Consider the following 14,987-nt stretch of genomic DNA (forward strand, 5'->3'; position numbering starts at 1 on the left):
ATTATATTTATTTTTCTGTGTCTACCTTACTTCATTTGGTATAATGCTCTGAATTTGGTATAATACCCTGCAGGTCTACAACAATATGGATAACCATATTGTTGCAAATGACAATTTTGTTAAGGCTCAATAGTATTTCAGTGTGTGTGTGTGTGTGTGTGTGTGTGTGTGTGTGACCATTTTTTCATTTATCTGTTGATCTAAATGTTGTTTTCGTATCTTGGTTTTTGTGAGCAGCACTACAATGAACATGGAAGTACAAATATCTCTTGAATATAATGACTTTAATTCATATTTCTAAGTAACTATTAGTGGAATTTCTGGATCATGTACTATTATTAAGGAACTTCCATACCATTTACCAAAATGATTGTACTAATTTTTATTCCCACCAACAATGTACAGTGTTTCCTTTTCTCTGCATCCATGCCAACACTCATCTTTCATCTTTTTGGTAATACCAGTCAAGCAAGTATGGGATGATATCTCATTTTGGTTTGAACTTGCACATTCTTGATAATTAGCAATGTCAAGAATTTTTTTCATATTGTCTATTAGTCTTTTGAATAACTTCTTTGGGAAAATATCTTGCAATACCTTTTGCCCATTTTTAAATATCTGGCAATGTCTTTTGCTAATATCTTCTTGTTACTGAGCATTTTGAGATCCATATATATATATATTTTGTGTGTGTGTCTGTGTGTGGTGCTGGGGATGGAACCCAGAGGCTTTCTACCTTCAGGCTATACTCCCAGGCCTATTTTCTATTTTATTTGGAAACAGAGTCTCACTAAGTTTCTGAGAGCCTCACTAAGCAGCTGAAGCTGGCTTCGAACCTGTGCAATCCTCCTGTCTCAGCCTCCCAAGCTCTGGGATTACAAGCATGCACCACCACACCCGGCCGAGTTCCTTATATATTTTAAGTATAGATGCTTATTCAATTTATAATTTGAAAATATGTTTTCCATTATGTGGGTTGACTCTAACTCATTAGTTTCATTTGCTGTGTAAAAGATTTGTAATTTGATGCAATCCTATTTGTTTATTTTTATTTTTGCTACTTGTGTTTTTGGAATCCTAGTCAAGCTATAACTGCCCAGAAAAAATTCATTAGATTTTCTTCTACATTCTCTTTTTAATAGTTTTACACTTTCAGATCTTACATTTGTGTTTTTAATTTATTTTAATTCTCATTCTAAATTTTTTTCATTTAGTGTTTTATCCTTAAAATTCAACTAAGAATATTTGCAAAGATTTACTACAAGAAAGCCCTTAGAGTATTGGAAGCATTTTAAGCATCCTGAAAATAAAGATTGATTAAATATCTCATTATACATCTAAAAATAGTGTAGTAAAAGAATATGTAATATTATGGAACGATGTCCTGATATAAAATATAGCAATCAATTTGCTAGTTGTCATATGTTATGGTTGGATCTGAAATATTACCTTGTTAGTCAGCTTTACCTCATCACTATGACCAAAATACCTGACGAGAACAATTTAGAGGAGGAAAGGTTTATCTGGCTCAGTTTCAGAGGTCTCATTCTATGGTCGGCTGGCAGCAGAGCTAAAACATTGTGGCGGCAGGGTTGGTGGGGGGCAGCTGCTTGGTGGCAGCTGAAAGCCAGGAGAGCAAGACAGAAAGGGCCAGGGCCAGACACAATCCTCAAGGCCATGCCTCAGGGACCGACTTTCTGTAGCCATTTCCCACCATTGAACCTTTCTACACTAGAGACACATTAGCTTCTAGGGGGACATTCCAGGTCCAAACCGTTATGTTCTCCCCAAAACTCCTATGTTAGGCAAGTATCGGTGTTCAGAAGTAAGAAGATGGGATTATGAGGGCTCTGGCTTTGTAGGTGGTTTAGTTTTTTGTTTTTTTTTTTTTTTTTTTGGTGGTACTGGGGTTTCTGGAAGCCCTTCTACCTCCGGGCTACACTCCCAGACCTATTTTTACATTTTTATTTGGAAACAGGGTCTCCTAAGCCAGCACCCGTGGCTGGCTTCGAACCTGCGCGATCCTCCTTTCTCTGCCTCCCAAGCGCGGGGATTACAAGCGTGTGCCACCACGCCCAGCTTTTGTAGGTGGTTTAATCTTTTTAATAGATTCATTATTTGAGTGGGTTTCCTGAAAGGTAGTGAAAATGATAGGTGAGTAGAGATGGCTAGTAGGTCACTGGGTCATGGTCTTAGGGACAATACCTCTCCCTGGCCCTTTCTTGTCTCTACATCTCTCTCTCTGCAGCCAAGCTGCCATTTGCTGAGCTACTTTCCCCCACTGTTCACTGCCACCATCGTGTCTGCCTTACAGCCAGCCAACCATGTACTGAACTTCTGAATCTATGAACCAAAATAAACCTTGCCTTCTCTATGTTGATATTATCAAGTATTTGGGCCAATGACAAAAGGCTGACTAATATTTCACTAAATTTTTAGGTAATGAAAATGCTGCCTGTTTTTCCCACTTTAACCACAAATAAACACTATATACTCACACACTCACTTAACAAAACTACCTCTAAAGATTAATACTGATAATATACTGAGTGATTTTTAAAAAAATTTATTGATATATTTTAGTCATATATCTTAATGGGGTATAAGATGTTGGAGGCAGAGTAATTACAAATAATGGTTTTTATTTTTATCAATTCTTAATAATGTTTTTAAAATTTTTTATTGGTGCATAGTAGTCATACATCTTAATAGAGTACAAGATCGTAGAGGCATACATGCACACATCATTCATTTAGCCCTTCCCCAGTTCCCACCCCACTCCCTCCCTCTCAATCCTTCTCATGTTTGGCTTAGTGATTGACTTCTTCCTAATATGTGGAAGCTTGGAAGAAAATGGGTCATAAGAGAAGAAGACCTAGATGAAGAAGGAGAAACTATAGATGAGCAAATAAGATGACCTAACTTCAGGTGATGTGAGGGGGAAAGAGGGAAATTGACTAATGTATGTGATGTCCATTCACAAACATATCAAAGTTAATCAATAATGGTTTTTAATTTCCTTCATTCTGGTCATTTATATTTTCTAAAGTTTTCATCTACCTATATAATAGTATAATATTTTGAAACATTAAAAGATACTTTCTATGATAGCTTCATTGTTACCAATTCCCACTACCATCAACATTCATACTAAGTCAAAAATTTTTTTTTTACATATAGACTAACCTCAGAGGAGAGAAAGCTATAAAATAGCAGTGAGTTAACATGCTGAAAGTACTTTGATATTGGAAGCAATAAAAAATCTTTCATTTCAAAACTGGGCTATTTTTTCTTTAGAAGAGAAGAGAAAAAAAATGAAAACAGAAAAACAGTTCATATATTCACCAAAGCCATTTTGTGCTTAGAATACAGTAACTTAATAATGGCCCTGATTCATTATCCTTCCTTATATACATGCTCTTTGCATAGAGTCTTTGCAAGCTCTCCCAACAAGAGGTAAAAGCATCCTCTATTTGGGTCTTCCTTAAGACCTACTTTGTCCAAGATAATGCAACAGAAGTGGGAACGTGCCTGTTCTGAGCCTATCCAGCAAGAGACATGAGCACTTCTCATCTCTCTCAATGTCTGCGTCTTTCATGACAACAATCCAAAAGCAGCTCCAAGAAGATTAACAATTACATAAAGGGAGTCAAATCATTTTGGCTAAACAGGCTGAGGCCTTCTTAAACAAGCATGCCTGCAGTAGACCTGACAGTTGACCCACATGTATGGACGAGACCTGATCTGCAGAACCATCAAGCCAACTCACAGTAGACTCAGAATTAAAAAGAAATGAGTACACCAGAGTACGTCAGTGGAGCCATGGAGGAAAGGTAGGGGAGGAGAAAAGCAGAGGTTCATTCATGGAAATACTACCATCAACTGTGTATATGCATATGAATATACCATTGTCAATCTGGTAGCTTGATATTATGAGGAAAGGAAAGGAAATGGGAAGGTGGGGGCACCATGTATTGTGCATGTATGCCATCATGTCAACATGATTTACCTTATGATGTGAGGCTATAATGCAACAATAAAAGCAAAAAATGTAAAAAACGTTTATTTTGTACCACTGATGCATTTTACTCATTCAATATGTAGCACTGTATCAGCAATAGATGATCAATAAAAATTTAGAAAATCAATTTTTAATATAAATTATAGAGTAAGAAAAAAGATAACCTATATTATCAAATGGGTTTTTACATTGAAATAGTTAACACTACTAAGAAAATCACAAAAGATACAATTATACTTCAAGTATTGGCAAATACAGAGAAAGGCTAAGATTAAAAAATAGATTAAAATCTATAGATATGTTTAAGACAAAAATCAAAATATGGATGTAGCTTTATCTTGCTCCTAGAGAGTAGCCCAGTCAGATGAGAAGCCTCTGTGGAAGCATCTTTCTTCTTTGGGAAGCATTCAAGATCCAAACTGTAGAGGAAATCTGTTATCCAACCTAACTTAAGTTCAGTGTTGTAAATTTAAATAATATTTTTGGACATGCAAGTTGGTGCCTCAGTTTTACTTCACTGCTTTATCAGTGATTTAGAAAATAAATATTAGAAGCTTTGTTTTGTTGTTACTTTTGTATATAAGAGATAGAGGTACACATAGAAAATATATTGTCAAGTTTTTAGAAGATCAAGGTAGAAAAATAAGATAGCTATATAGAAACTGAGGCCCTTGAGACCCCTCTCTACTCTACTATAAAGAACCCAGAGCAGAGAAGGTGTCAGGTGAGACTCACTTACACGCCCAGAATTTAGGCTTGAGATTCCTCTGTCGGCCATTATCTGGTCTCAGTGAAGGCCAAGTGTAAATAGCAGCAAATTTGAAGGTTACTTGTGGCAGCTCGGGGCCTCTGGCTCCCTGTAGAATTCTAACACACTGAGCTTTTACAGAAGTGATTTCAAAGCCTATTCATACCCTGCTACAGATAAACACAACGTTTGTACAGAGCAGGGAGCATGGAGAATACGAGATCTGGCAAAACAATCATTACAAGTTTTTATGTCTTATAATTATAAGATGAAATCACAGAATAAGAGAAGACATTAAATATTAAATTTGTATTATTTCAAAAAATTTTCACAAACTTTATTAAGAAACCTGAGTTCCCACCCATTAACAACGCCTCATGAATACATTTTAATGATAATCTTTTAAAGCACTTGATCATCATTATCAAGGCCAAACACTGTTTTTAACAAGTAGGTGATAAAAATCTCTAAGACATTTCTTATAACCCTTAAAAACTTTTCTATGCTTAAAATTATACTTAAGAAATGTAATGTTCTTCCTTTTAAAAATGATGTGTAATTATATTTGCAGTGAGCCTATGAATAAATTTCCAATCAAGATAAATTTTCATATTAGGTCTTTCAAAATAACTATGAAACCATAAATTACATCAAGTGTGTGCAATTTTAGAGCAGTCACTGTGCAGATAGCATAGGCACTTTTAAAAAAGCACATAAGCCCAGTGCTGTGGTGAACACCTGCAATTCAAGTGCTTGGGAGGCTGAGACACGAGGATCACAGGTTCTAGGCCAGCTTCAACGGTATAGTGAGGACTTCAGCAACATAATGAAACCCTATTTCAAAATAAAAAGGCTGGGGGTGTAGCTTGAAGGTAGAATGGCCCTGTATTCCATCCCATTTCTCCACTAAGAAAAGGAACAGAAGTCACAGACAAGAACGGGATACCTGAGCGATGGAGAGTCCAGTATCTGCTGGGAACCTGTCTGTCCCTGCCCTTCCATCCATGGAAGGTCTACACCTGACTGCTCCTCCTCTAGCTCCAGACGCCACCTGTCTCCTTGGGAAGGGCAGTGATTCCCTTCTGCTGACCACACTGGGAAGCACTCCCTACTGGGAACAGCTCATCACAATGGAGCAGCAAGTGCTGTGGCCTGAACCTCCCCATGCCAGTCCCTTGGGAGACACCTTCAAACTCTGCCCAGATCATGTAGGCACCCTGGTGGTTCTGGTAGTGAGGACTCCACTATTCTGCAAGCATTTCATTGAGACTATCTAAAATGATTCATTGCTATATTTTTCAAAAATCATTACTGTGAAAATATTCATAATATCATGCAAAGCCAGTTACACCTCTTATTTCTAGAAGACTCTGACAATTAAGGTAATTATTTAATTGGTATGTGTGTGAACCTTTCTCTACTTAAAATGTTTGCCAAACACAAAGGAATTGAAGCATGTAAAATACAGCTAAGAAGTTCGCTTGGAATGCACATTTTAAAACTGATATTCCTTCTAAAACATAAAGTAGTCTTTTATTCTGATTTGGCTTCACTTAAGTAGTCAGTATTTATAAAACTGTAGGAAGTGATGAAAGTAAAAGGAAAATACGTGATTCTACTTTTAATCTCAGCCAGTTAAGGAAAACATAGAAGTAAATAGAGCACAGGATGGATGTGGGTAGGCTCCTGTGCTGCTAAGGACTCTAGCCTGACTGTCCCTTCTCCATCTCCCTCTCAGAGCACAGGAAAGCAGCATTTGAACAAACCTTTCCCCCTGGAAGGAACTGGGGAGAATTTGAGTGGACTTTACAAAACCATTGCTCTTGGAATACCTGAGCATCACTTGGCTGCCAAATACACAGTACGATGATACTAAGAGACAAATTGGAGGGCAGCACACTGAATTTTCTATAGCTCATAATTCATTCAGATTATGGCAGGGATTTAGTGATATCTCCAAAACTGAATCAGTTCAACTTTTTTTTTTTGTGGTACTGGGGTTCCTGGAAACCCTTCTACCTCCAGGCTACACTCCCAGACCTATTTTTATACTTTTTTTTTTTTTTAAACAAGGTCTCTTAAGCCAGCGCGGCTGGCTTCGAACCTGTCTCCATCTCCAAAGCACGGGGATTACAAGCGTGCGCCACCATGCTCAGGCAAATTAATTCAACTTTTTAACCAAATAAACTTTAAGATCAGCGCATGAAAACATTAATTATGTAACCTAAGTATATCCAACATTATTAATAATACTTGCACTGGGAAGAAAAAAAAGGCAAATGAATATTATTTAGGCAAAGGTGGTTTGTGTGTGTATCACAAGGCTAAATTCTCCTTTCAGTATACAAGTTGTCTATTTTATGCAACAAGGAGACAAGGGTCAAATGATTTAAAAAATGCCACATACAAAATGGTGTTTTAAGCATAGCACCATTGCTTTGCTCATTTCCTGTCACTTTATGTTGACAATTGTCTCATGTTTCTAAAATTTAAATTATCGGTTGATGGAATTTGGTGCTTTCTCTATATCCATGCTGATATTAATATCCTTACAGAATGATACTGAACTCTTAACCGGGTGCATCTGAGATAAAATGCAGCTCATGTAGCAGTTCTTTAGTTTCACAAATTCATTCATTCTTTCCAAGATTTCTAAAGCAAACTACTGACTCCATAGGGAAAGCCAGTAGGGGTCCTGAAAGGAGACTTAATTGAGCCACAGGGTGGTGGAGAATCTCTTCAACTTGGCATTTCAGTTTATTTTATAGGCAGGATAATATGGAATGGCAAATCAATGTGATGTCTCCCTTAGGAATCTTTGAGATTGCTATAACCATTTGATACAAAATACATTGTTTTAAAGACAGAAAATTTCTACTCACATTAAACCAACCATCCATTGAGAATGTATTGGATGTATTTCATATTAATGTTTGTGCAAAGTTAAAATAGCAACCAAATGAGTTCTGAAGTTGGGTTCAGAATGGTGAAAGGTGTTTCAAAAGTAAGATTGCTAGAACATTAGCATATTTTCCCCATGAAAGCAAGAGTTAAGGTGCAAGTGTTTTATGTTCGGAATTCATTTTCTAAATATATTTTTCTCTGAGAAATTATTTTATCACGAATATATATTTTGGATGATTTCACTATAGCATATCTACTTCAGTGTTATGCATATTTTGATGGTATGCATAATAAGCTTTTCAAAGATTGAAAGCTTTCTATTTAAAATTAGTGCTTATCCTCAACTATGATTTTAATATTAGAAAGAATTATTCAATACTGTGGGATAGGGAAAAGTTGCTTTATGCAAACAGAATTAAAGGGATCAAGAGTGCTCTATTGGTCACAGTTTTTGCCTTTAGATATACAAATATAGAGACTTTTTTAGGAGTTTTACAATACAGAACAATTTAAAGGAGGGTATAGAGTTTCAGTGTAATAGCTCACTTTTTCTTCCTTTTCTAGTTTTTTTAATTAACATGTCACATTAGCATAAAATATTTGTTATAATTGAGCCAATATTATATGTTTTTATTAACTGAAATGAATAGTTTTTTTAAGGTTCACAGTTCTGCAAATCTATGGTTTATGGCAAATTTGCAGTGATATTGATCTACCTATAGTATCATTCAAAACAGTTTTAAAGCCCTAAATATCCCTGTGCTCCATCTATACTTCCTTCCCTCCCTGAATTCCTGGAAACTAATGATCTTTTGCTGTCTCCACAGTTTTCTCTTTTCCAGAATGTCATATGGTTAGAATCATACAGCATATGCTTTTACATATTTACATCTTTCATTTAGTAACATGCATTTACAGTTCTTGCATGACTTTACATGAATAATATTCTAGTGTACTAGTCTATGTATCCCCTTACCTATTGAAAGACACTTATTTGCTTCTGCATTTTGGCAATTATGAATGAAACTATAAATATGTATTGCAGCTGGGCATGGTGGCGCACACCTGTAATCCCAGTACTTGGGAGGCTGAGACAGGATGATTGCCGGTTTAAGGCCAACCTCAGCAACTTAGTGAGTTGCTCAGCAACTTAGGAAAACCCTGTTTAAAAACAAAAATGAAAAATAAAAAAGGGATAGGGATATAGCTTGGAGGTAGAATGTCCCTGGGTTTAATCCTAAACACCATATATGCATTTTATATATATATATATATATATATATATATATATATATATATATATATATATTATACATATATATTTATACATAAAATAAAAGTATACATATATATGTACTTTTGGTGGACATAAATTTTCAACTTTTTCAGGGGAGGTGGGGGTAAATATATAAAGCTCAATTGTAATATTATCTAACACAAGTTTGTTCAGTTATACAAGAAAATTCCAAACTGTCTTTCAACATAGCTGTACAATTTGTATTTTACCAGCAGCGAGTGAGGACTTCTATTGCTCCACATACTTGTCAACATTTGGTGTCAGTGCTTTGGATGGTGTAGTGATATCCCTTTTTGTTTTATTGGAATTCTCTAGTGATATATGATACTGACCTTTTCATACGCTAATCAGCCATCTGTACATCTTTTTGGGTAAGTGTTTATATTCTTTGTCCATTTGTTATAATTTTGTTGAATTTTAAAAGTTCTTTATATATATTATATACTAGTCCTTTATTGAAACATGTTTTGCAAGTATTTTCTCATTTTTGGCCTTGTCTCTTCATTCTCTTGTAAGGAAAATATTTTCAATTGTAATGACATCCAACTTGTCAATTTTCCATTCGTTGATCTTTTATGAGTATTTTTGTATCTAAAAAATCATTACTAAATTCACATTCATCTAGTATTTCTCCTATGTTATCTTTTAGGAATTTTACTGTTTTACATTTTACATTTGGTGTATGATCCATTCTGCATTATCATTTGTAAAAAATGTGAGAACCATGTCTAGATTTTTTCTCTGTATGTGGATATTCATAGGTTGCACTACCATTTGTAGAACAAACTATACCTTCTCTCCATGAATTTGTCTTGTTTTCTATCAAAGATAAATTGGTTACATATGTGCTTATTACTAGACTTTGTTTTCTATATAGGTTTGCAATTGTGTTTCTGTAAGTATCAACTTCTAAGTGAACCCTAAATGGTTGAAAGTCATATCTCAAAGCCACTCCAAAAATCAGAGGACAACAGCCACATCTCTATTTGATAATTCTATGAAAGAAAACATGAAAACCTGAAGTGGTAGGTTTAAGTAATTATTCAGAAACCCTGTATCTCTGAAATCACACCTGAATCTGTATCTGCACCAAACCACACTATCTTGATTACTGCAGCCTGATAGTCTCAAACTCAGGTAGAGCCAATTCTCTGGTATTGTTCTTTACTTTCAATATAACTTTGGCTATTCTGGGTCACTTGCCTCTAACTATAAACTTTAGAATCAGTTTGTTGATATTATACAAACAACTTTCCAGAATTTGGGGAGTATTGCATTGAATCTATGTATCAGATTGGGAAGAATTGAAACCTTGAGAACATCAAGTCTTCCTATATGTATATATTGAATATCTCTTTATTTATTTATTTATTTATTTATTTATTTATTTATTTATTTATTTTTGTGGGTTTGGGAATGGAACTCAGGGGCATTCAACCTCCAAGCTACACCCCCTGTCCTATTCTTTTTACTCTGCATTTTTAAATTTATTTTTAATATATTTTTATTGGTACATTGTAGTAAAACATCTCAATGGAATACAAGATTTGTGCAGATATACAAGCACACATCACCCAATTGGCCCTATCCAATTCCCATCCCATTCCCTCCCTCTCCCTCAATCCCATGCTTGATTTAGTGATTGACTTTGATATATTTGTTTAAGTATATCATGTGCTTTAAAGAGACTCCATCTTACCCCCTCTAGTCCCCTGTGATAAGTCACCTTAATTGCTCCTCTATAGGGCCCTTTCTTCAACTAGATTTCCTCCTATTATCCATTTCTTCCTAGTTTTTGCATTTGGGGGGAAGCATCTGATTTTTTATTTTCTGTGATATTTTCCCATGGATGCTGCATTTCAGGCTCTGATCCCACTTTCAAAGGCCCCAGCACTGGCCTCACCACCTGGCAGGCTCTGAACACAGCCTTGGAGGCCCCAGCACTGGCCTTGCCTCACGGCAGGCTCCGAGCCCAGCCTCGCAGGCCCCAGTACTGACCTCACTGCATGGCAGGCTCCAATCCTGGCCTCAGAGACCCCAACACTGGCCTTGCCTCACGGCAGGCTCCGATCCCAGCCTTGGAGGCCTTGTCGCAAGGCAAGTTCTGATCCTGGCCTTGCTGGCCCCAACACCTGCCTTGCCTTATGGTAGGCTCCTATCCTGGCCTCGCTGACACCAGCACTGGCCTCACCACCCAGCAGGCTTCGATCCCGGCCTTGGAGGCCCCAACACCAGCCTCACCTCACGGCAGGCTCCTATCCTGGCCTAGCTGGCCCCAGCACTGGCCTCACCTCACAGCAGGCTCTGATCCCAGCCTCACTGACCCCAGCACCGGCCTCGCCTCATGGCGGTCTCCTATCCCGGCCTTGCTGGCCCTGGCACTGGCCTTGCCTCCTAGCAGGCTCCTATCCTGGCCTGAGAGTCCCCAGCCACCGGCCTCACTGTGCTGTGGGCTCTAGTCTCTGTCACTGTGAGCAGGTTGTCTACAGATGTTCCCTTTTTTCTTCCATTTTTTTTTAATATGAGAAAATAGTACATGTCTTTTGCAAAAGCTGGGAGCCCGAATACCTGGTGGCAAAGAATTTTGTCTCCCCTCCAAAGGTAGAGGTCCACAGCTTCACTACAGAGAGCAGGCTCTGCTGCTCCTCGTGCACCCTGGCCTCCTGCACTGCGTAGAGGAGCGCGGTGGCCACGAGGGCTGATGTCTCCCAGAACATGCAGCATGGTGGCCCAACCCAGCTATGCAGGGCTCCCTCTGATACAACCCAAACACTTTTACCCCTGAGCATGTTGTCCAGAATTCCTGAGCATGTGGGGCAGTCAGTAGCAGTCTAACTTTGGGGATATTATTCAAAAGATCGAGGTGGATTGGATCAGATCTCTGCCTCTTCCAATTACTACTGGCAGCTGCCACCACTGCTATCACCATCTCAGTTCTCTCCCAAACACTTTTTCCACACAGCATGTTGTCTGGAATCCCTCAGCATGTGCGGTGGTAGCAGCCTACCTTTTGGAGATTTCTTCCAAAGTTCAAGGTGGATTGGACCAGATCTCTGCCTCTTCCAACCACTGGCCACCAATGCCTTCTCAGTTCTCTCCCAAAAAAATTTCCCACATAGCATATTGTCCAGAATTCCTGAGCATGCACAGCGGTAGCAGCCTACCTTTGGGGTGATTTCTTCAAAAGTTCTAGGTGGATTGGATTGGATCTCTGCATCTCCCAAATACTGGTTGCTGCCACCCATGCTGCTGTCACCATCCTCCTGGTTCTCCTGAGCACCTTTCTTACATGGTATGATGTCCAGAATTCCTAAGCATGTGCAGCAGGAGCAGCCCCCCTTCGTGGAGATTTTTTTCCCAAAAGTTTAAGGTGGATTGTATAGGATTTGTCTGCATTTCCTGAATACTGGCTGCTGCTACTGACATCTTAGCCCCTCTCCAATATTTTCAATAAAAGAAGACAGTATGTGTGTTTTGAAGAGGTTGTGAGATCAAGAACTCAGCAGCAATGAATTTTATCTCTCCTCCAAGAGTGGAGGCCACAGCCTCACTGCACAGAGGAGGATCTGCTGTTCTGAGCACATCATGGCCCCCAGCACAGCATAGAGGAGCGCGGTGGCCAGGAGCACTGAGTTACCCAGGATGCACAGCTGGGCTTTCCGCTTGGCACTGCTAGCTCCCTCCACCATGCCCGGATCATTTTTCTTACAAGGTATGTTAAGAGTTCCCCAGTATGTGTGGCTGAAGTGGTCTATTCTCTAATCCTTCAGGGATGTTCTTTCAAAAATCACTTTTCTTGCATGGCGTGTGCCTCCTTGTCATCTTGCTTCTAAGTCCGCCATTATCCACTCTCCTGTATTCTAGATAGGAAGTCAGGCTGGAAATGTCTCCTTAAGTTGTCCCAATCAGATATTAAACTAAAATCTGGTGTCCAGGGCTTCTCCGAGGAATACATGTCCTATTCGGCGGCCATCATCTTGCCCCCTCACTCTTTATCTTTTAAAGCAGGGTCTCACTAAGTTGTGGAGGGCCTCACTAAGTAGTTGAAGCTGTCCGCAAATTGCAATCTTCCAGTCTCATCTTCCCGAATGCTGGCATTACAAGTGTGTGCCACCAGGCCCGGCTGAATATTTCTTTATTTATATAGTATTCATATGTCTTTACTATTTATAATTTTAGAGTTCTATAGTTTCACTAACATAGATCCTGTGTATATTTTGCTAGGTTTATACTTATGTATTTCACTTCTCTCTGATAATATGTTTATAATATTATGGTTTTATTGTTAATTATCATTGTTCACTTCTGGTATATAAGAAAAATTTACCTGTTTTATATTAACTTTATTCTGCAATTTAAGTTCTAGGAGGTTTAATTATTTATTTTTAAATTGTTGTTGAGTCTTTGAAGTTTTATTTAAGCAAGCATGTCATTGCAAGCAAAGACATTTTGTTTTCCTTCCCAATATGTATACCGTTTAAAAAAATTGTTTTTCATATTTCATTATTCAAGCTTCCCAGTAAATGTTTAAAGAAATGTTGAAAATGAACCTACTTTCATTATTTCCAATCTTATAATTTATTTTTTTAACTCAGGTTTTAAATGTCTTGCTAACATCCTAGAGCAAGGTCTCAATCAGCCACCCTTTCTAATCGTCATCTAAGCAAATACATAAGAAGCTTTGGCAGCTATGTATGATGAACTTGGGGGTTTTTAATCTCGGTTTTTATTATGCAACTTTCTTTATGTTTGTTTTGCAGAATTTTAGTAACTCTATATGGAAAAAGTCTGTGGTCAAAGGCGTTTCAGAAATAAGTGAAAGAAAAATAATGTTAGTTTTATAGTCTATAGATATACTTTGGGGAAAACTGCCATTGTGTGAACTACAAATACTGTGGCTGCTCATTGTCATCAGATAAAATGTATTGCTTTTCCTTTGTGTAAAAACTATTGGAACCAGAGCTGTCTCTGTGCCTTTTTCTCCCAGAGGAGTCCTCCACACAGTCACAAGGAAGATTCTGGATGGAATGGGGGATGTGAGCAGTACATTGTACAAATGCTAGTATAACAGCAACTTATTCCTGGATATAAGCACACACCTGAATTTGTAAGGATGAATCTGCATGCAACAAGAAGTCTAAGGAGAAATACTTATTAAACTCTCCATTGCTTTAGGTGTTTATGTTTCCTTTCATAGAGTGGAGACATGGTACTATTTTCAAAGCTTTAAAGTATCTTTGAAATATGACATTCAATTATTCTTGGTTCTGTTAGTGATTAGTCACCCACAGAAAAATATTTTCCAACCTATATACATTTTGAATGCAGAAAACTGGCTTCCTGAAGCGTTGTTGGAGATGACAGATTTTGATGGTGGACAGTGAAATACAAGGCTAGCATATTATTGAAACTCAGTTTAGCTGAGTGGTTGGCTTACCTTGAAAGCCCTTCATACAATGTTTGGTGTTGTTTCTTTATCTGGGTCAGTGAAAAAGGTATACTCTCTTAAAGTTATACCTTCTTCCACTCAGAGTTCAAGTTGTTTTGTTGATAAAAGATACTAGTATAGAAGTGTATTAACTGCCATTAATTCATCATTTACTGTGTTCAAGACTCTGTGCAGAGATTTATAAACACCAAGTCTCATCTTTCCCTGTAGCTCTATTTCACTGATGTAGCAGAGTTACCTCCATGGCTTGGTGCCTCCCAGTGTCCCCGAAGCAGGTGGTCCTGGGTGTGAGCTCCAGTGGAACACTACTTGTGCCAGACTGCTACGCTCTGCCTTTTGCCTTCTAGTTGGTGGTCGAGGTTTCAGCTCGAATCCACAGTTCAATCTTTGACCCATTGTATGTTCTCTGTTCTCTTACGTTATAGTGCAAACTATTGTAATAAGTCAAAGTAATTTGTGAAGGCTCTTTAGGTTTTGCATGTATAAATTACCACATGATATATCAGAGGTCAGTTAGCTGCCTTGTGTTTTGTTTTGTTTGTACTTTTTTTTAATAGCCTGCAATCTG

Source organism: Muscardinus avellanarius, assembly GCF_963383645.1.
Source record: "Muscardinus avellanarius genome assembly, chromosome: 4".
NCBI classification, from domain to species: domain Eukaryota; kingdom Metazoa; phylum Chordata; class Mammalia; order Rodentia; family Gliridae; genus Muscardinus; species Muscardinus avellanarius.